The 22,461-nt window shown below is 36.9% G+C and overlaps 1 protein-coding gene and 1 pseudogene across 3 annotated transcripts in view; one reads left to right on the top strand and one right to left on the bottom strand.

Moving 5' to 3' along the window:
* ASPH (aspartate beta-hydroxylase) overlaps positions 1-22,461 on the top strand; it is a 523,279-nt gene that overhangs the window by 139,091 nt on the left and 361,727 nt on the right. The window lies entirely within an intron of this gene.
* LOC138170137 (large ribosomal subunit protein uL1 pseudogene) lies at positions 808-1,531 on the bottom strand (annotated as a pseudogene).

Here is a 22,461-nt window from a genome sequence, read left to right as displayed (position 1 = left end):
TAATTAAAATAGTCCAGGTTACTCAGTGGTAGAAAGCATACAACATAGTTGAGAGAAATTAAGTAACAAGTTCACAATTACTCCCCATAGGAGAATCACATGGATGGCATCTATCCATCTAGACTGTGTTCAGCCTTGAAGGAATTTGAAGGAAGTGGAAAAGGTATGTGTACATCAGTAATGGGTATAGTCAACTTTTGAAAACCATTATTTTTTAAAATTAGATTAATACATTTCTCATTTAGACCATACCAGCAAAACATTACCAGATTAGTTTTAAATTTTTGAGTATTGCCTCTTGGGAAATGACAGAGCTGGCTTCAAAATCTTTTCCATAGACCTTGGCTGGGAGCAATTTTAGAATGTTCTGCCCTTGTTTCTGTATAAACCAACCAGGATCTCTGAGCTACCATATTTGAAAAGCTAATGAAGTCGAACTGTGGGAAACTATCACTAACTTACATGCTGATTTTTAAAGTTATTGAATTATAAAATTAATGAGAAGCATGACTTTGCAGAGGAAACTAGCAGGCCCATCTTTTCTAATAGTTTTACATGCAGCAACATTTCTCTTCCAGGAAATGTGTATGTATGAATATGTACATATAGATATACATGTTTATTTATTTATTTAGATGTGATAATAATCATTTTCCCTAGGGGGGAGACATTATTTCAACTGTAAATTGCTATTTAAAATATTTAAATATAAGTTGATCCTGATTTTTAAAATCTTTTGATAAAAATCAAAATACAAAATAGGTAAATTTACAGATGGATTCTTTATATAAAAATTTTGCATTAAGATTTTTTTTTTTCATTAGCAGCTTCCGCCATTTATTAACACCATGTTGATTTAATACAGCCACTGGGGTTTGCCCATGGTGCTCTTGATATACAATGCCCTCACATTTTGCCAGTTTTTCTTCAGCAGAGAAACCAAGAAATTGACAGCCAAATGGATGTTGTAGACAAGCTCATCGTCTGTCATCTTCACATGGCCAACAGTCACCGCTAGACACAGCACCTTCTTCATCTGGAACTTGATAGTAGATTTAACCTCATCAACCTTCGCCATCATATTCTCATTGTGGGTGAGCAGAGATGGAAACTTGCCGGCTTTGTTCAGACCAGGGCCCAGGATTCGAGGAATTTGCTTGATCAAAGACTCAGAGGCCAAAAAGGCATCATACTTTTTAGCCAGTTTCTTGACCAATTTCTTGTTCTTATTCAACTTCTTCAGGGCCTCGATATCCATGTGGGGGATTTCTACAGCCTTGGCTTCATCGCAATGCTGCTGGTCTCCCAGTACACACACAGAAAATTTAGGTCGGGGTGTGGATTTGAGCCTGATGGTGCCAGAGAAACGTTTATCCTTTTGGGGATCATAGTTCTTCAGACTGATCTGCAGCTCCACAGTTTCCAAAAACTTTCTTTTTTTGCGCTGGGTTCCATGCAGGACCTCCCACAGCTTCATAAAGCATGTCACGTGAGACTTTGCTGCTCATGGCTGCTCACTGGTCACAAGCCGGGAAAAGCTGCATTAAGATTTTTTAAAAAGGATTTGGAATTAGTGGGACTGGGCTCAGAACCCAGCTCTGCCACTTTCAATCTATATGAAGTAAGGTAAGTTATTTAGTCTCCTGCATCTTAATTTCCTCCTTTGTAAAATAAAGGGTTTGGACTAATTGACCTAGAAGATCCCTTGTAGATCTAAATCTAAGAGTTAATTTTACAAAGGTCAAATGGATACACAAATTTTCAGAAATATATTTTTTTATTAAACTTATTATTATTATCACCTAGGTGGCACAGTGAATAGAGAGCAGGGCCTGGAGCCAGGAAGAACTGAGTTCAAATTTGACTCAGACATTTACTAGTTGTTTCACCATGGTAAGTCATTTTACCCTGTTTGCCTCAGTTTCCTCATCTGTAAAATGAGCTGGAGAAGGAAATGGCAAACCACTCCAGTATCTTTGCCATGATAACCCCAAGTAGGGTTACAAAGGGTCTGAACAATAACATTCTGTGTAAAACAAAGTATACCTGTTTCTTTATTTTACAGACTACTCATGAAACTGAGAAGACTTGTATAAATTAACGCAGAGTGAAGTGAGTAGAACCAGAATAATTTATAAAATAATAACATAGCAGAGAGAAGCAACTTTGGAAGACATAAGAATTTTGATCAATGCAAGAAACACTCAGGATTCCAGAGGACCAATAACAATGTTTGCTACCAACCTCCTGACAGAAAGCAGATGGATTCAAGATGCAGAAGGCAACACACACTTCTGGACAGGGCCAGGGTGAGATCTGGTTTTGCTTAACTGTGTATATTTGTTACAAAGATTTTTTTTTTCCTTTTCTTTGGGGGCGGGAAGGGGTGGTGCTAAAGACAGAGGAAATAAATGCTTGTTGACTGACAAAATATAATTAAAAAGAAAAAAACAGACCATGTATTATTAAAACTGTAAATTATTTTGTTAAAGTTGCTGAACTAGACTAGCCTTAGGTTAATTTTTATGCTCCCATCCCTCTTTTTCTCTCTGTCATGTTTCACGACTGACCTCTACTGAGCATTAAGTAGACTGAAAACAAAAACACTTTTTAGTTCTTAAGTTAATGCTGTCCTTTGTACTAGCATTGTCTCCTTTCAAATATATATAGAGACCAATTAAAGGCTATTGTGATTTAAAGGAACAAACCTGCATTATTAGCTTGGATGACAGGCTGCCAAGAATGATAAGGAAGCCTGTGGTGTCAGGATAACTAAATTCTAAATTTAGGTCTTGTGTGATGCTTGCAAATGAGTAAATTATGTTAATATATGCAGAAGCCTGCCCATTTATGTAGATAGGGTCTGCTTAAGCTTTGAGGCTTAAAAAACAATTAAATTTTATTTGTAAAAGCACATTGCATATTATTAAAAAAAAGTTCCAAAGCAATTGAGTTAATAAAATAGTTTCAAGTTAATAAAATACTCAATACAAGTGTTTTTTAAATTGATTTCATCTTTTAACACCATTAGAAATAAAAAAAAAAACTTTGTTAGTATCCATGCAAATAATAGTAATAATAAAAAATAACATTTTAAAAATACTGAATCAAACTTCTTTGTATTTGAGTAGGGAGAGTCTACCAAGATGCATCTGAATGGGTCTTTTTTTTCACTTGGGTTGGATTCTTTGCATGGGCCTTCTTATAGGTAGCATACGTATAAATTTAGATCCTTAATCTAGTATATCAGCATATCTCTTGTTACATAGGGTGTTCCAAAAGTCTTAGTTCAATTTCAAGTTTTAATAGCTCAAAGCTGCACTGAGACTTTTGGAACATCCTGCATATACTATTGATTAAACATATATCACTTCAATGAAATATCAAAAAGCTCCCATTCTAAAACTCTGAGTTTAAAAGAAGATCATTTTTCAAAAGAGTGGCTAAGAGGGACAATTTTTAAAGAACTTTCTTTTCCATAGATATAGCATTCATTTGTAAAGCACTTAGCATAATGCCTGGCACAAGGTAGACATTAAATAAATATTTATTCCTCTTTCTTCCCTTAGCTAGAATGACAATGGCAAGTCAGTCACCCAAGCAGATTTTGCTTCCTTGCTCCTTTCAAGGTCCCAATAAATGGGGCCCTGTGAAAAGTTGGCACTTTATCAGAAAGCTCAAGTTTTAATTGTATTTAATGAGGATTTAAACTTTGATGGAAATGTGGAAACAACACTAGCTTGGGGAAAAAAACTAAATAATTTTTTGTTAATATACATTCTCTTCAATGGAGTAGTAGATTTCTGGGTAACTAATAAGCACATCTGATTTTCTTTTATCTTCCAGATGAGGAAGAAAGGTCTAGAAAAAGTCTCTGGCAAACAACGTACTGGTCTTCATTAGTCACCAAGCCTCCAAGGGAACTTTCTTTGTTATATAGTGTACACCTTACTATTTATTTTTTCCCTACTACTAATATCCTACATTCATATAGGACCTTCTCGTTTTCAAAGCACTTTGCCATTTGATTCTAATGACAATTCTATGAAATACTTAGACAGGACAGGTATTATCATTTTTATAGATGAAGTCACTGAGGCTATACACCTAGCCAAAAGTCACAGTAGGATTTCAGTCCTCTAACTTTGAGTCCAGGGCTCCTTCCAATATATTTAGTTGCTTCTCTATTCTACAAAATTTATCCATAAGGAGGCAGCACTTACCAATAGTATGGAGCAGAAGAGTTTATTCCACTCCCCTCAAATGACATGCTATTGGCTATCCTATAGATAAGGATAATTTTCAGCAGATGGATTTTACACAAGCATTGATTCTAGCAGTTTTATGGCTCTCATTAAATTATACTACTAAATTATACATATAGACATAAGTATATTTGTGTCTCTTTAGGCAATAAATGTCTATCCTTCACAGGAACTTGTCAAACAGGGAAATGAAGTCAGCATTAAAAAAATAAAAGATAAAAATAAAACTGGGTGATATTGCAGGCTTGTAACTATGATCATGAAACAGAAAGACTTCTGTAGTTGTCAGCTAGCAGAAAGATACAGATAGGCTAGAAATTGGAGGGTTTCTTAAGGTTTCTGAGAATGGGGGCTTAGAGTGGGGATGGTAGAGACAGGAAGAGCATTTACTTCACCACAGATGTCGATTGGAAAGTTCTATGCCTTTCACATTTAGACACTACATGAAATATTAACACCACTGTCATTTTGATCTGGCAGCACACATAGAGAACAAGAGGGGTTTGTGGGGAAGCATGAGGGTAGCAATACTTATAGTTTGGTGCAGTAAAATCAGGTTGTGGGTGCTACAAGAAATGATGAAACTAATGATGTTAGAAAAGCATGGAAAGACTTGAATGAAATGATGAAAAGCCAAGGGAGCAGAACCAAGAGAACATTGTATACAGCAATAGCAATAGTGTTTTAAGAATGATTGTGAGCAACTAAGTCATTTTGACTATTATAAATACACAAATTAAAAATAAAGGACAAATGAAGAAAGGTGCTATCTGCATCCAGAGAAAGAATTGATAAATAGAAGTACGTATAGAATAATTTTATATACCTGTTTATGTCTAATGGTAGCCATCTTTAGGGGAGGGAGGGGATAAAAAGAAATTTACAATGATAATTTTGTTGTATATTTGGAGGGAATAGCAAGCTGTACATGGTAGATTTGCAGTTTTATGTGCAATATTCTTTTTTCTCTCTTTTTTTTATTTTTTAGTTTACATTATTCATTTCCACAAGATTTTGAGTTAAAAATTTTCTCCCCAATTTTTCCTACCCACCACCCCAAAACAGCATTCCCACTGAATATCACCTCCCCCAATCTGCTCTCTCCCATATCTTCCCTCACTTCCCCTTCTACTTTCCAGTAGGGCACAGTGGATCTCTATGCCCCATTGCCTGTAATATCTCATCTCCCAGTTACATGTAAAATAAAAATAATAATAATAATATGTATATATGTTTTTAAACATTTGATTTTAAAACTTTGTATTCCTGGGGTGGCTAGGTAGCACAGTGAATAGAGCACTGGCCTTGGAGTCAGGAGAACCTGAGTTCATATCCAGCCTCAGACAATTGACATACTAGCTGTGTGACTTTGGGCAAGTCACTTAATCCCAATTGACCTCCAAAAAGCAAAAAACAAAAAACTTTGTATTCCAGATTCTTTCCCTTCCTTATACATGTGTAGCTATGCAAAACATTTCCATAGTGGATATATTGTGAAATACTGATTATATTTCCCTCCATGCTATCTGTTGGAAGCCACAGAGGCCTGAGCCAGGACTTCAGATTACCTTGATATCAGTAGACCTGAATATCAAAGACCTCTTTGAGAAGCAACTTTTCCTCAAGTTAGCTCCTGAGTTCTTTTGATATGGGTTACACTTATAAGGATGTTATTTAAGTTCTGAGACCAACAGGCTATACCCTAAGATTTTAGTTATTAAGAGCTAAAATATTTGATTCAGCACTCAGGTATCTTTGGGTGGTCCGATCTAAATGTGATGTCTTTTGAGGATTGCAGCTTTGGCTTTGAAGTTTGCTCTCAATTGTATCTGCTTATGACTGCAGCTGCATTAGGAGGTAACTGAAGCCTAGATCAAAGGTCTTACCCTAAAACTTTGGTCTCCTAGATAACAAATCCTTATCAAATTATCTATTCTGTGCTACTTCCAGGTAATAACAGACTAAGATAATTATAAGAATACTTGAGTCTCCTTCCTTTGTCTCTTTTGCTCTATAAAAACCTTGTCCTGAGAATCAATAAATGGAGTACATTGTTCTTCCTTGAACTACCCACATGGACTGGTCATTTCTTATTCATGTCTCCAAATCATGCTAAGTGCTGTACACTGAGCAGCCCACAGCAACTATCCCACCCCCTACTTGTTCTATTCTCTACTTTGATCCTGTCGCTTTCCAAAAGTGGGTGCTTCCAACTTCCATCCCCCCCAACCTGCCCTCCCTTTTATTATCCCCCCTCCCTTCCCTTTCCCCTCTACTCTCCTGAAGGGTGAGATACCCTATTTATTGTGTATGTCATTCCCTCCCTATGCCAAATTCAATGAGAATAATATTGACTCATTCTCTTTTGCCTTCCTGTTCTTCCCTTCTATTGTAACAGTTTTCCCTTGCCTCTTCTATATGAGATAATTTACCCCATTCTGTCTCTCCCCCTCTCTTCTCATTATATTCCTCTCTCACCTCTTAATTTCACCTTTTAAGTATCATCCCTTCCTATTCAATTGGCCTTGTGCCCTCTGTTTATGTATACCTGCAGACATATATACACATACTTACATATGTATTCATATGCCCATACCCTCCTATATAGACATATATAAGTATGTATACATATACACATATACATACACACACACATATATATATATACATATATATACATATACATTTCTATTCCATTCAACTATTCTCATACTGAGAAAAATTTCATAAGTTACAATTACCACTTTTCTATGTAGGAATATAAGTAGTTCAAATTTGATAAGTTCCTTATGATTTCTTTTCCCTGTTTACCTTTTCAAGCTTCTCTTGCCTCTTGTATCTGAATGTCAAATTTTCTATTCAACTCTGGTTTTTTCAGCAAGAATGCTTGAAAGTCCTCTATTCCACTGAAAGACCATATTTTCCCCTGGAACATGATACTCAGTTTTGCTGAGTAGGTGATTCTTGGTTTTAATCCCAGCTCCTTTGCCCTCTGGAATATCATATTCCACACCCTTCAATCCCTCAGTGTAGAAGCTGCCAGGTCCTGAGTTATCCTGATTGTGTTTCCACAATATTCAAATTGTTTCTTCTTGTCTGCTTGTAATATTTTCTCCTTGATCTGGGAACTCCAGAACCTGGCTATAATATTCCTAGGAGTTTTTTCTTTTTGGGATCTTTTTTTAGGAGGTGATCGGTGGACTCTTTCAACCTCTATTTTGCCCTCTGGTTCTAAAACATCCGGGCAATTTTCATTGAGAATTTCTTGAAGGATGATTTCTAGGTTCTTACCTTGGTCATGGCTTTCAGGTAGTCCAATAATTTTAAAATTATCTCTCCTGGATCTATTCTCCAGGTCAGTGGTTTTCCCAATGAGATATTTCACATTGCCTTCTGTTTTTTCATTTGTTTGTATCTGTTGAATAGCATCTTGATTTCTCATAAAGTCACTAGCTTCCATTTGCTCCAATCTAATTCTGAAACAATGATTCTCCTCATTGAGCTTTTGAGATTCTTTTTCCATCTGACAAATTTGGCTTTTTAAGGCATTCTTCTCCTCATTGCCTTTTTGAGCCTTTTTGCCATTTGAGTTAGTCTATTTTTTAAGGTGCTGTTTTCTTCAGTCAAGTTGTTGACCCTCATTTCATAATTTTCTTGCATTGTTCTCATTTCTCTTCCCAATTTTTCCTCCACTTCTCTTATTTGATTTTCAAAATCCTTTTTAAGCTCCTCTATGGCCTGTAACCAGCTCGTTTTTTTCTTGGAAGCTTTTGGTGCAGGAGTTCTGACTTCACTGTCTTCCTCCTATTCCATGCTTTGATCCTTTCGGTCCCCAAAATAGGAGTGTTAAATTGGATTGCTCTGCTTTCTTTGTTTCCTTTGCCTGCTCATGTTGCCACTCAATTACTTGACTTTTGAGTCTTTTGCCACAGTAGAATTCTGCTACCAGAAATGGGAGCTTTATCCCAAACACTGGGGTTTTTGCAGCTGCTAGAAGTATTAGATGGGTGCCCTCTCTGAGGTCTCTACATGCTCTGGCAAGCTGGACACACATCCCAGGACCTGCACCCTAGACTGCAATGCAGGTCCAAGCAGGTTAAAGTAAGAGCAATTATCCCTCAGACTCGTCGATTGGTCCCCCTACACTCTGCAGGCCAGGAGCTGAAGCTGCCACGAGGCAGCACAGCTGCAGCACCTTAGCCACTTCTTGCCCCAGGGGCAAAGGCCAGATCACACTCTGAATTCCCAGGTCCCAAAGTCCACACTGCACTGACCTCTCACTTTGTCCTTGGCATCTATGGGTTGATAATTCTGGAAACCTCCACAACTGCTGGTGATCTGAAGTCCCTCTAGCTGGTGGCTTGTCAGGCCCGCACTGAGGCTAAAACCTCAGGCTAGCACAGGGCTGGGCTCGGCTCCCAGAGTGCTGCTCTGACCCCTTCCTGCCTGCCTGCTGGGTTGTCCTCAGTGGGAGGTTAACTTCTCTGTGTCATTTTGTGGGTTCTGTAGCTCCAAAGTTTGTACAGAATCACCCTTTACATGAATTGGAAAAGGTGGGAGCCGGAGCCAAGCAGAAGTCCTGTTTCTACTCTGCCATCTTTATTCCACCTGCAATATTCTTTTATTGTACTGTTTTATAAAAATGCTTGTTTTGTTCCATGAATTAAAAATAAAATAACTTTTTTTTAAAAAATCAAGCCTGAGACTCTATATCTCTCTATTACTTCCTCAACTCCACAAATTGAGTTGCTACCTAAGGAATGATCAATTCAAAAACCTGATTTTTAGAGTAACAGGAAGAGGGCTAACCTTGGAGTCAAAGAACCTGGGTCCCAATACCATTTCTGCCTCTTACTACCTATGTGACTTTGGGCAAGTCTTTTAACCTCTCAACCTCAGTGTCCTTGCCTTTAAAATGAGGGAGTTGTACTAGACGTCCTCTTAGGTCCCATTCAGCTTTACATCTATGGAGACACAGTTCAACAGAAATGCAATCCTGATTCATAGATAAGATGAAATGCCCACCTTTCTGACAGAATTGATAGCAAAAGGATTTTTGAAATCTTTTTTCTTCAAGCAGAAGAATTTTTTTTCATATTTATGGAGAGAAGAATATGTAGGAACAACTGCAGAAATACAAGACAAAAGTCACCTACCTATTTCTACCCTATTTCTACCCTATTCCTTGTAGTTGTTTTTCTAGGTTTTTGGTTTTTGGAGGAGGCAAGGCAATCAGGGTTAAATGACTTGCCCAAGGTCACACAGCTAGTGCCAAGTGTCTGAGACTAGATTTGAACTCAGGTCCTCACTCCTGGACCAGTGCCTCACCTAGCTGCCCCTCCTTTTAGCCTTAATAAATGAAGCCCAAGAGTAATTTGTGTGTCCCTAACTGTGATGTTGAAGAGTACAGAGGCAGCTGAGAGAAGTTTGCTCACAACAACTAAAAGCATAAAACAAATTGAATAAGATATGCTAAAGGAAGCAAAAGGAGTTCAATAAAACAAATTTGAACTGAGGGACTTTGACTCTACTGAACCACTGTAGGTATATGACTCACAAAAGAGCTGAAAAAGTCCTGAGCTTGGGCTACTATGCTTAAAAGAGTTCTATTTCCCCTGTGGGAAGAAACTACTTCACAAATGCAATTAAATGGGAAAATAGCAAACAGAGGTTAGCATCTTGGGAGAGGACAGCCCAGTGAAGAAAACAGCCAAACATAAGATAAAAGATCTGCCAATGACATCAGCAGCTCTGAAGGGAAGGAAGAAGCAGAAACTTCTGAGGCAGAGAGTTGTCCCACCTGGGACAAATGCTAGCTAGATATGTGAGATTGCCAAGCTGTTCACTTTACTCTCCCATGTCAATGGTACCTGTTTCTCTTCATAACAGCAGCTCTGAGGGTCTTCCCCTCTCAGCTTGATTATTTTTCTTTTTTTTCTAATTAAAGAGCTCATCCCTTGACTCCCTTCTTAAAGAGGCCTATTTACTGTGAAGGGGCTTTACCTCACTCAAAGTGAGAACCTGAAAAGGCATTAGCCCAAAAGAGCAAGGGTCTCCCCATTCCATCCTGAGCTATCTCTAATCATCCTGATGAATATTTGGCCACTGGATCCAGATGACTCTGGAGGAGAAAGTGAGGCTGGTGACCTTGCACAGCCCTCCCTCACTCAAATCAAAATCAGCTGCAAGTCATGTCATCATTTCCCTGATGTCATGGTCCTCTTTGAGAACAAAAGACAAACACAACAACAACTGTAAATTGCTACTTGTGTGAAGGTGGGTTTGTTGTTGTTGTTGTGTTTTTGCCTTGTTCCTTGTTACTTATACAACTATTCTTTGTTATCTTTGATTGGACCTAATTCATCCACTGGCCTATGTAATAGTAATGGAATTTAAAGATCCCCCTGTATTGGCTCGGTGGGTTGAGTGTTAAAAACCCGAGCTTGTGAATCCCACTTGTGGGATGGACTTGTTGATGTGAAAAGAGAGGGCTGAACTGGGAGGAGCTGGTGCTGTGGATTTGGAGAGGCACAAGCAGAGGAAGAGAGGCAGAAGAATTTTTGGAAGCAGCATCGTGGAGACAGAAAGAGAGAGAGGATTGCTGAGGGCCAGTTCCAGCTGCCCAGGACTTTTCAGAGCTGCCACCTAGAGCTACCAAGGACTGAGGAAACATGGCTGTGATGCTGGTCTTTGTCTGTTTTAATGTTGTTTTGTCAGATTTGTCCACTGGTGAAAGACAGTGCTGTTGTTACAGAGGTCCTGGAACTTTGCTGTTGGTTCAGAAGTCCTAAAGAAGGATTTTCTTGTTGTATGTTTACAGAAATCCTGGAAGAGGGTCTTGCTAATGTTTTCAGGGGTCCTAGGACTGTTCTGCAGACAGAGAATGAATTAATTAGGACACTGGCAATTATATCTTGTGGCCTTGTTAAGCTTTGTCTCCCCAGGAACAGAGATTCTGAGAACTTGCCTCAGAAGAAAAGATCTCTCTTTGGGTATTAAATGCTGTGATGATATCTTAACCTTGTTGTAACTCAGGGGTAGATGGCCTTTGTGGTCTGTGACTGACTAAACGAATGTACTTTGTTTTTGATTGGAAACTAATCTCCATTTGAGAAGAGGGGGCTTTGTGATTGACTAAATGAATGTACTTTCCAGGGGTGAGTAGCATTGGAAATTATTTAATTACACTTGGTGAATGCTGTATTTTGAATTATGTTGTGTTTTTATTTTCTCTGTTCTTCATTTGTCACTTAATAAAATGGAGGACTTCTATACTGGTATTTTGAACCTTGGAAGTTGCCTTTGCTGGGCATTACAGCCTATTCTGACAAAACAAAAACATGCATGACGTATTACAAGCAGTGATTTAAATAAACACCAACCCAAGGCACATTTCTAAAACCAGATTTTGTTTTCAAGATTCTGCATTTGAGGAGAACCTAGATTACATGTGGGAGTATTTTAAGCAAATGCAAAATATTTACATATCTTCTAGTGCTCTCAAAAATGTACATTCAAGGTTGATGACATTGACATGTGCTATTTACTAAACATGTCCTTGTGGTAAGTATATTTTAATAATGATTGGAAATTAACTGATGATTTATTAAAAAATTAATTTGGCCCTCTGCAAAACTATCCTCAAAGACAAAAGAAAGTCAGGTCATAAATACATAAGGTATAGTCATTTTTTATAACATATTAAAATTCTCAAAGAGACTAAAAAGAAAACCAAAAAAACTTACCTAATTAAGGGGGGAAATAGTTTCAATAAAATTTGATATATAGATTTTCAAAAGTTCATTCTATGGCAGCTATCCTGTGACAAATTCACTTGCCTGAAAATCTGCATCTATTTTTGACTCTAATAAAGAATCTATGATCTCATCAATGTGAATATCCCCCTAAATGACTCAGATAGCAGACTATCTATGTCTGCCTGTCTTGGGCAGCTTTTGTCTATGTCCTCCCATGAATTCAGCCCATAAAATGTATCTCTTTTAATGCCTTACCTAAATTGAAAATCCTACCCTGATGACTCTTTATAGCATGGAGATGATCCTGTGTCCTTGAAGGTGATGCCAATTGAGCAAGTTATGGCAGGTCCTTTAAAGTCCTTAAAAAAGACTGCAAAGGCTTTTAGTATGAGGCCAGAAACAGGCTGTATGTGTGTCATCTAAAGATAATCTAAATCTGGAGTCTCTCCTTGCTAAAAATTGGACCCCCAAGTGATGATTTGGCAGGGGTGGAGAGGGGTGGTGGTGGTAGGGATTTAATCATTTCTAAACTCACCACTGTGCTGTTAACTCAAGCCTTGATTAACTCCACTCCTTTTCTCTGGGTTTGGAGGGCTACAGGGCAGAGTATCAAATTTCTCCCAATGTTTTCTTTTAAAGAGGGCAGAAAATGGACTCTCAGATCACTCTAATTTTCATCTGTCGCCCTGACTGGTTTCAATTCCATAGAACAAGATACTGCTGTGTCAGGTACCACCTGGTGCCCTGTTGCCTGAGTCCTTTTGTGCTTTGTCTCCCTCTTTAGCTTGTATGGTCACTGAAGAAGGGGACTGTCTTTCTTATTATTAATTGTATCTCCAGCATTGAGCTTAGTGCCTGACATTTCATAGGTACTTAAAATATGTTTCTTGAATTGGATTGGATTGGATTGGGTTGCAGGGTGTAGAAGGTGCACAGAAACTCATCAGTCTTTCTACTAGCATGCAAGGGAGTTGCAATCTGCATCTGCAGAGGGGTACACAAAACAATCAAATCAAAATTTTTTGAAGTATTGAAAAATTTAAACAAAAATAAAATTGAAAAGGAGCACCCTATAGTAATATAGACTCTTAGATCTGAAAGGGACCTCAGAAATCATCAATTATAACCCATATCTAAATAGGCATGCCCCTATGACATAGCCATCGAGCCATCTTCTAGTCTTTGTATGATTATTTTCAGTGAGGGAAAATTGCTCTCTCCTAAAGGAACCAATTCTACTTTTGTATAATCCTAAAAATGACCAAGCTTTTTTTTACTTTTTTAAGCCTAAATTTTCCTCTTTGCAACTTTTGCCCAATGTTCCTAGTTCTGCTTTCTAAGGTCAAAGAGAATAAGTCTAATCCCTCATTTGGATGGCAGCTTTTCATATATTTGAAGAAAGCTATCATACAACTCCCAAATCTTCTCCAGGCTAAACAGTCTCAGTCCTTTCAATTAACCCTCATGCGGCATCATGGTTGCCCTCCTCTGACTCTCCTCCAGTTTATTAATGTCCTTTCTAAAATGTGGTACCCAGAATTGAACATATCCAGCCTCCACTTGAAAAAGTCAAGTGTAGGAGAATCAACCACCAAGAAGCAGCTCACTTCATGCTTGTTAGGATGACATTGCCTTGGAACAAAAAGAGAATCACTGCAAAAATCCTGCTTATTTGGCTTTTCAATGCACATCTTGTTGAATGGTTATGTAAGAATCTCATAATTCTGATCTTGTTAGTGGTATAAATGTTATCAGAAATTGTTTTATGCAATGCAAAACAAGAATGCAATTTTTTTCAATAAAATTAAAGCTTAAATTTAGTAGCCACATAAAAAGTTTGAGTTTACAGATTATTGCCTCTTTTGGAGTCACTTTCCAAACCTATATTGTACTTTAAGGCTTAGGTCCCCAAAGGAGTGACTGTTACTCTCAGAGTTCCAGGGGTAATCCTAAGGAGCTCAGTTTCTAGTAGCGTCCATCACTAGCCCTCACCTGTGTGCTTCAAATTAACTATCAGCCAGTAGAAAATTTAGCAAAAGCATTTTTAGAATAATATACCAAAAACACTTGGTAAAAAAAAATTTCCCTCTCCCCAAAAAGAAGCCTAGTGAATGCTCTACACAAATCACACAAATGCATATTGAAAAAAAAAATTATATAATGGAAGTGAAGCACACAATAGGATATACATGTATTAAAGGAGTAACTCATCTCCTGGTTCTTTTTGGATTGAATGTCCTTCTTTAAGTCCATAGCTAGTATTCTTCTCTAGTACAAGGGGTCATGTCCCTTGGGGAACTGTGTCAATACCTATTTGTCTAAATGTGTTGTCTCCTACTGGTCTGGTCTTTCTGATCCCAACTGAATATATTGTCTCTTACTGGTCATAGATGAGAGAGAAGAGATAGAGGCAGTGACAGAGAGACAGAGGCAGTGAGACAGAGAGAGACAAAGAGACAGAGAGTCAGAGACAGGCAGGGAGACAAAGGCAGTGAGGGGAAGAGGAGGAAAAGAGAAAAAAGAGAAAGACAGGGGGAGGGAAAGAGGGGAAGAGAGACAAAGACATAGAGAGACAGACAGAGACAGAAACAGACACAGAGATGAAGAGAGAGACTTCTCCATAGACAGAGAGACAGAGACAGAAACAGACATAGAAATGAAGAGAGAGACTTCTCCATAGACAGAGAGACAGACAGAGACAGAAACAGACATAGAGATGAAGAGAGAGACTTCTCCCAAAAGTGGTTACCTCTCAAGTCTTTGCTCCAGCTCTGGAACTAGAATCCTCTGCTCCCAAAGTGGGAAGTCCTTCCCCCTCTGCCACTTGACTAACTGCTGCTTGTGTACAGAGGGCCAGAGATGTATTTGATTCTTACAGCAAATCACAAGATTTTTTTCCTATATAGTATCATCATCCTTTGTAATCCTGCAAATTAAAGGATTATTCACACATTTTGTCGGGGTTAGTTGTAGAAAAATTTCTTATACCCAGTTTACTCTGTTGATTAAATCTAGTTGTCTGGACCATCTGTTACATTAATTGAAGTGTAAATAAAGCCCTACCCCCTTGCATAAATACATTACAAGCAAATGGGTTGTTTTTAGTTTAGCAGTATTGTCTGGGGGGGGGGGGCTTAAAATATCGACTCAAACTCAATATCTCAAATTTTCATCTGAATATAATATGCTGAATATTGGCAGGATGTAATATTAACATATCAATTAAGTGTCTTAATTCCCTTCATCACGTACACATAAACTCACCAGTCTTATGTTTCCTTATCTAATATTATGTGTGTGTGTGTGTGTGTGTGTGTGTGTGCACGCTCATGGTATATCTTAGCTAGATGGACTAATTATTTGAAGAGCTTTGCTTAATTGTTTTTTATTTCCCAGTCTCAGTTGTGATGCCAAATGGACTATATTCCTACATAACCCTATACCCCACAAGAGGTGTGGTCCTGGACAAGATAGAGAATGGCAAAGAGGAGTTAACTTGTAATTTTATAATAGTTCTCTTGTTTCCCTTAAACTAGGGTCCTGATTTCCCTGGACCCATCCAGGGCTCTGCAACACATGTAAGGTATGTGTCAGTCTATTCATTCTGGTAGCAGCTCACTCATTCTCCAGCTGATGTAAAACCTGTTGCAGTGGAAAACTGAGAATGGAATGGTGTTCATGGCCAGGTAGAAATGTTGCTAGTGTCTGCCCAGATATAAAGAGAGGAAAAAGGGGAAGGAATCTAGAATCATTTTTAAGATTACTATGTATTCCCAACCTCTTATAAAACACAGGGCAACTGTCAAAAGAACTTTTTATCATAAACTTTCATTATGTTTATATTTCATCTTTCTTCTTTACATAAGTAAAGACAGCTTGCAAATTCACAATTTCCAAAGGAATATTTAATTGAAAAATAATTATAACTGCAGAGTGAGAAAGATTTCTATGACACATTCCCTTCCCTAAAGAGCCATCTTCCAAAAGCACTAAAAAAAAACTAAACTCCTCAATATGTGCTATTACTCTCCCACAATAAACTTTATCATTCCTTATTCTGTGCTGCAAATGAATTCTGAATGTTTTCTGCTTTCTATGCTATAATCTATTTCTCCCCCCCTTCAGGGAAGAGAATATCAAAGGAGAACTCTTAGCAAATGTTTTGAATTTATTCTAGTTCATTTTATAATGAAAAATATCCTAGCCTCTATAAATTAGTAATAATGGAGATGAGATGGCTGGGACAGGAGTGTTGATCAGTAGCACATGTTACATTTGGAATGAATTAAAATGTCGTGCTTTTGTAGATAAAAAGAGAATTGTTACTACCAAAATATGGTGGGTAGAGCACATGCATCTACATATATATATATATATATATATACATATATACCCACATACAAGCATACACATATACACAAAAAGGAATTCATTATCACTTAATACATTATAAGAAATGGGGATTATCACTTAGACTCAGCAAGTGTTATTTCATTTCCAAAGCTCCTTATACGACATAAAATAATTATTTCCAAGAAGAAGAATGGTGAAGCAGACCATCTGTTGGCAAAATTTATGAATTAATAGAATGTAAATAAGCCTCTCTCTCTAAGGATACTGAAATGATTTATTTAAATTTAAATAAATCTTCAAAATATCCCCTACTCCAAATGCAAATGTGAGTATAAGTAAGAAGCATAACTTTTAGAAAAAAAAAACTTTTTTTCAACTTCAATTAATGCAAGATCAATCCTTAATTACCCTGTGATATTTCTTTAGTAAATAGTATTTTATTTTTTCCAATTACACGTAAAGGTAGTTTTCAACATTCATTTTTATATGATTTTGAGGTCCAAATTTTTCTTCCTTCCCTTCTAGCCCCCTCCCCAAGATAGCAAACAATCTGATAAAGGTTATACATGCGCAATTATGTTAAACATATTTCCACATTAGTCATATAATGAAAGAAGAAACAGGACAAAAGAGAAAAAAACCACAAGAGAAAACAAAAACAAAAGTGAAAATAGTATGCTGCAATCTGCACTCAGACTCCAGAATTTTTTCTCTGGATGTAGATAGCATTTTCTATCACGAGTCTTTTGGAATTGTCTCTGTTCATTGTATTGCTGAGAAGAGCTAAATCTGTCATTGTTGAACATCACAAAATGTTGCTGTTACTGTCTTTACAAGAATTCTAAAGAAAACCTTATGTAAAAAAATTTTTTTGACAAATACAAAAACTCCCCCAAAAATGAGGAAAAGAAACTATTTTCTGGCTTTCCTTGGAACAGAGATTTCCATCCTAAAACCCACAAGTTCACTAGGATCCTTTTAGTGGGAACAAGGAATTCCAAAGCTCATAGTCATATAATCATGGATACTCTGATAGTGGAGTTCTACAAAAGACACAAAATATTCAAGACCAAAGTGCCTTTTAAAACGATTTTTTTTTGCTTTTAAAATTAATGCAATTCTCTCAATTTCTTTTTCTTGACTTATTCCTATATAATGAAATAAAGAATAGATATCACAGGAGATTAAATGGATGATTTGATTATATAAAATTAAAATGTTTTGCACAAAGGAATCTAATAAAGTGAAGATTAAAAGGAAAACAATTAACTGGGGGAGGGGAAATATTTGCAGTAAATTTATCTGATAAAAGTCTCATTTCCAAGGTACATATGGAACTGATTAAAATTCATATGAAAAAAAGAGCCATTCCACAATTGATAAATAGTCTAAAGCTATGGATAGCTCTCAAGGGAAGAAATCCAGACCAACTATAACCATAAGAGAAAAAAAAAATGCTCCAAATCACTACTAATTAGAGATATGCAAATTAAAGCAATTCAGGGATTCTATTTCACATTCATTAGAGTGTCAAAGATTCCTAAATAAAATAAAATTTCCTTCCCTAAAATAAAGGGACTATGGAAAAACAGGCATATTGATGAACCCCTAGATGACCTACATACAACCATTCTGGAAAACAATTTGGGATTATACACAAAAAGTTACTAAATGTTGCACACCCTTTGACCCACCGGCACCACTGATAGACCTGTATCCAAAAGAGATCAAAGGAAGAGGTAAATGTAGGTCCTTTAAGTACAAAAGTATTCATAGAAGTTCTTCTTGTGATAACAAAATTACTTGAAACTTAAAGGGATGTCCATCAATTCAGAATTTATTGAATTAACTGCAGTTTATGGATTTGAGGGAAAACTATTATGCCACCAGAAATGAAAAAGCAAATGATTTCAAATTATACAAACTGAGGAAGAACAAAGTAAGCAGATCAATTAATTCTATGGCATAAATATTATTTTAAAAAATGAACAATTTTGAGAACTTTTATGAACTGATAACAAACCTGGAGAAAGTTTTTTGTAATACGACACTATAAAAACAAACAACTTTTAAGGTTTTAAGAGCTATGATCAATACAATGGTCACTCATGATTCCAAAGGCCTGATGATGAAACATTCTATTACAGAGAAAGGATGAATTTACAGTTCAAAATGAAACATATATTTTTGTATGTAACCATTAAAGGAATATGTTTTCCTTGACTATGCATATTTGTCATTTTTTTCTTTTCTATTTTTCTTAACAGGGCTGGAAGTGGGAGGGAAAAAATAGATGACTATTAAGCAAAAAAAGAGAGAGAGATGGGAGGGAGAATGCTACACACATGAAATATTGCATGCACTTTCAGATCGTAGTCGCTGTTATTTGTTTTATTTAACTGTTTTACTTTGTAATAAAAGACCTGTCACAAAATGGGAGTGATCTCTACATTGTAAATATTTATAATACAAAAACAAAGCATATGGATAAAATTAAAAAAAAAAATCAGTAAAATTCTTTGCAATTGCCCAGATGAGGTTAATCTTTGTAAAGCTATTAATTGTCATTATACTTTGGATCACACATGGATCCGGGAAAAAGCTATCCTTTTGCATTACAAAATGTCCAATTGTTCACATTCCATTAATGTTATTTGTTTTATGATCTATATGTACATTCCCCTTGCTAATAATGCCTCTGGGTAAACGTTTAAAAAATGACCTAGTCTCTAAGTAACTAGAAAAACCTGCCTCTTGACTGCATTAATCAGAAATCATAGAACAATTTAGAATCTCCACCCAATCCTCAACTAAGGAGTGTTTAGCAAACTCTACTCTGATTTAGTTCTACCGCAAATGCCTGAGAAGGTCTCCTGAGCTTACATTAATGATCAGGGTAATTCTGAGCCTTTGGCATTAACAGATAAAGTAAGTTTCAGAGTTCCCAATGTTGATTGTCCCCCTGCTTTATCTCAGATATCTGGAAGCCAAACAGTATAACAATGTCATCAGAAATTCCTTGCTTCACTTTAATGGTCAAATTCTATTCAGAGAGAGATTCAGTCTCTTGAGTAAGGGACTCTAACCTATAAGACATTTGGTACAGAATGACCCAATTTACAGGACAACCCAGTTTTAAATTGTTGCCATGTTGCATTTCTCAGGGGCTGATTTAATTGGGTTATCTTGTAGATTAAACTAGTATCTTGAATTGCATCTGGAAAGAAATGCAAGTTTTACTTTTCAAGTCATTGAAGTGTCCTGAACAAAAATATTACATGTTCCTAGCAATTTACATGAGACAAACAGAAGAGATGGGTCTTGCCTCAGCTCCCATATGACCTTTGTGCAATCACTGAAACTTGCAGGGTCTCAATTTTATCAATAGCAAGGTGAAGAAGTCAGACTAGATATCTATAATCCCTTTTAGCTACAACTTTTTTTCTAATTTATTATCTGAGGACCCTTTGGCAATTACCTCTCTGAGGCTAAATTTATCAATCTGTAAAATGCTGATAATAATACTTATACTATCTACTTCATAGAGTTTCTATACTTATATTATTTTATAAATTATAAAGCACTCTATAGCTGGGATAAGTTATTGTTGTGATTATTACAATGTCTACGGTAACACAAGTGTTTTATTGCATAACATAACTCCATTGGGAGAATGAAACTGAGAAATTGAAGCCCAACCCAGGTCATTCAGAGGAAAGCAGACTATGTTAACTTGAATTATGTGAATAAGCATCTTGAAGTTCTGCCTTGTCTCTTTTTTTTTTTGCCTCACTTTATTTTTCAAAAACAAACACATTAAGAAAAAAGTATGCATTTAGCTTTACTGCATGTTATAAATATCCATGAAAGTTGTTTATTACTCTATTATTACTTTGCTATTACTATTCTAGTATTCACAGTTCCCCATAGCAATTACATTTAAGGTCACCTAGGAAAAAGAAACCTAATTAGACAATGTTTGAATGCTTTCCAAGTTTATCTCATACTGCATGGTAAACTTGGCCCAGTTTGAAGCCTATTGCTACTGAGAGGGCTTTTAAAAATATTTTACCAAAACTTTTGAGCACTACTCTCTAAGGTTCCTTTCGGGTCTAAAATTCTATAAGTCTATGCAGCTTGGTTAATTTTGGAAAAATCTTTCACTTTCTAGAAGTGACACATTTATCTATTAAATAACACTTCCTTATGAAGTATTTTATTTTGGAGAGAGAAAGACAAAGATAGAGACACAGAGAGACAGACATAGACAGAGAGAGAGAGAGAGAGAGAGAGAGAGAGACAAGGACAGACAGAGACATAAACATGTAGTACCAATCAGGATTTAAATCAAAAGAATTATTAAAGACAAGACCCTCACAATGTACAGAATCATAGTATTGTGGATTTAGATTTGGAAGAGACCTTAAAGATCATTCTGTCTAATACCCTTATTTTACAGATAAAGAAACTAAGTCCAGAGACGTGAAATGATTAACCAAGGCTATAAAGTATGAGAAAAAAAAATCTAGGACCTAAACCAAGTTCCTCTTTCTCAAAATCTAGAACAGGAGTAGGGAACCTGTGGCCTCAAAGCTACATGTGGCCCTCTAAGTCCTCAAGTGTAGCCCTTTGACTGGCCCAAATCAAAGGGCCATACTTGAGAACCTAGAGGGCCACATATGGCCTCAAGGCCACAGGTTCCCAACTCTGATCTAGAACCCTGGAAGGTATACTTTTAAGAGTATTTACTATACAACCCTGACTTGACCTGAAATTTCTTTCCTATTTGCTTGCCATGATATCTCTCCCTGTCTATTTGGCCTGAAACTATCACCATTTAGCATCACTCTTTTGGGTTAGCTAATTAAAGCAGAGGTACTAAATTACTGTTCCGCATGAGAGGTGGCATGGCATGCTGTAGGTGATGGGAAGCCCTGGCCTAGTCTAGCCTCTTAAACCTGCTGGCTGTGTGACCCTGGACAACTCACATGATTTCTCCTTGCTTTAGACTACTGTCGACTAAGAGGTCAAAGATTTCAGAGAAGCCTAACATCTGGAGAAGATGCCAAACTCCACTGGCAGAAAGAGTTTCTGTATCTAGAGTACCCTTTGTCAGTGAAATCAATCAGTAAGTTTTTATTAAGTACTTATTGAGAGTCTGTGAAAAGTGAAGAAAGGAAAACATCATCATCATCTCTGCTCCCGAGAACTTCACAGTCTAATGTGGGAGATATAGGCAAAGGACTATGTACAAACAAGATGAACACAAGACAAATTAGAGTATGGAAGTTAATCAACAGAGGGAGAGAGATTAGGAAAAGTTTCTCATAGAAGGTGGGATTTTAGGAAGCTGGGAGGCAGAGATAAGAAATGAAAGCATCCCAGTGATGGAGGACAGCCTGGAGTCTGGAGGTGAGTGTTCTGTGAGTGAAACAACAAGGTCAGTGTCACTGGCTAGAATAATATGTGCGAAGGAGTAAGGCATGAAAGACTGTATATCTCTATACTATTTTTAAAATTTATTTTATTTTATGTAATAAAACAAGCATTTCCATAGCACAATATATTTTTTAAAAAGACGACTGCATGTGAAATTGCAAATCTATTATGTAAAACTTGCTATTCCTTTTAAATATATAATTGTCATATAAATTTCTTTGTTTTTTATTTTTTTCTTCCCTCCAGCCTCAAGATGGCTACTATTAGACACAATTGTGATAGTTATGGCAATTAAAGATTCCCCTGTATTGGCTTGGTTTTCAAATTGATTGTATTAAAACCCAGAGTTTGTTAATCCCACCTGTGGGATGGGCTTGTTGATGTGAAAAGAAAGTCCTGAAGTGGGAGGAGCTGGTGATGTAGATTTGGAGAGACAGGAGAGAGGCGGGAGATCTTTTTGGAAGCAGCACCTCGTGGAGAGAGAGAGACTAAGAGAATTGCTGGTGGCCGCTTTGAATTGCCCTGGACTTTTGAGACCTGCTCCCTGAGCTGCCAAGGACTGAGGAGACATGGCTGTTTTGCTGGTACTTTGTCTGTCTGTTTTGATGTTATTTTGCCAGATTTGTCCACTGGTGAAAGACTGTCCT

This window comes from Petaurus breviceps, unplaced genomic scaffold (assembly GCF_028583685.1).
Source record: "Petaurus breviceps papuanus isolate PSGF00001 unplaced genomic scaffold, PetGlider_PUasm1.0 38, whole genome shotgun sequence".
Classification (NCBI taxonomy): domain Eukaryota; kingdom Metazoa; phylum Chordata; class Mammalia; order Diprotodontia; family Petauridae; genus Petaurus; species Petaurus breviceps.
The sequence above is the reverse complement of the archived record's forward strand: the minus strand, read 5'-3'. Positions and strand labels throughout refer to the sequence as shown.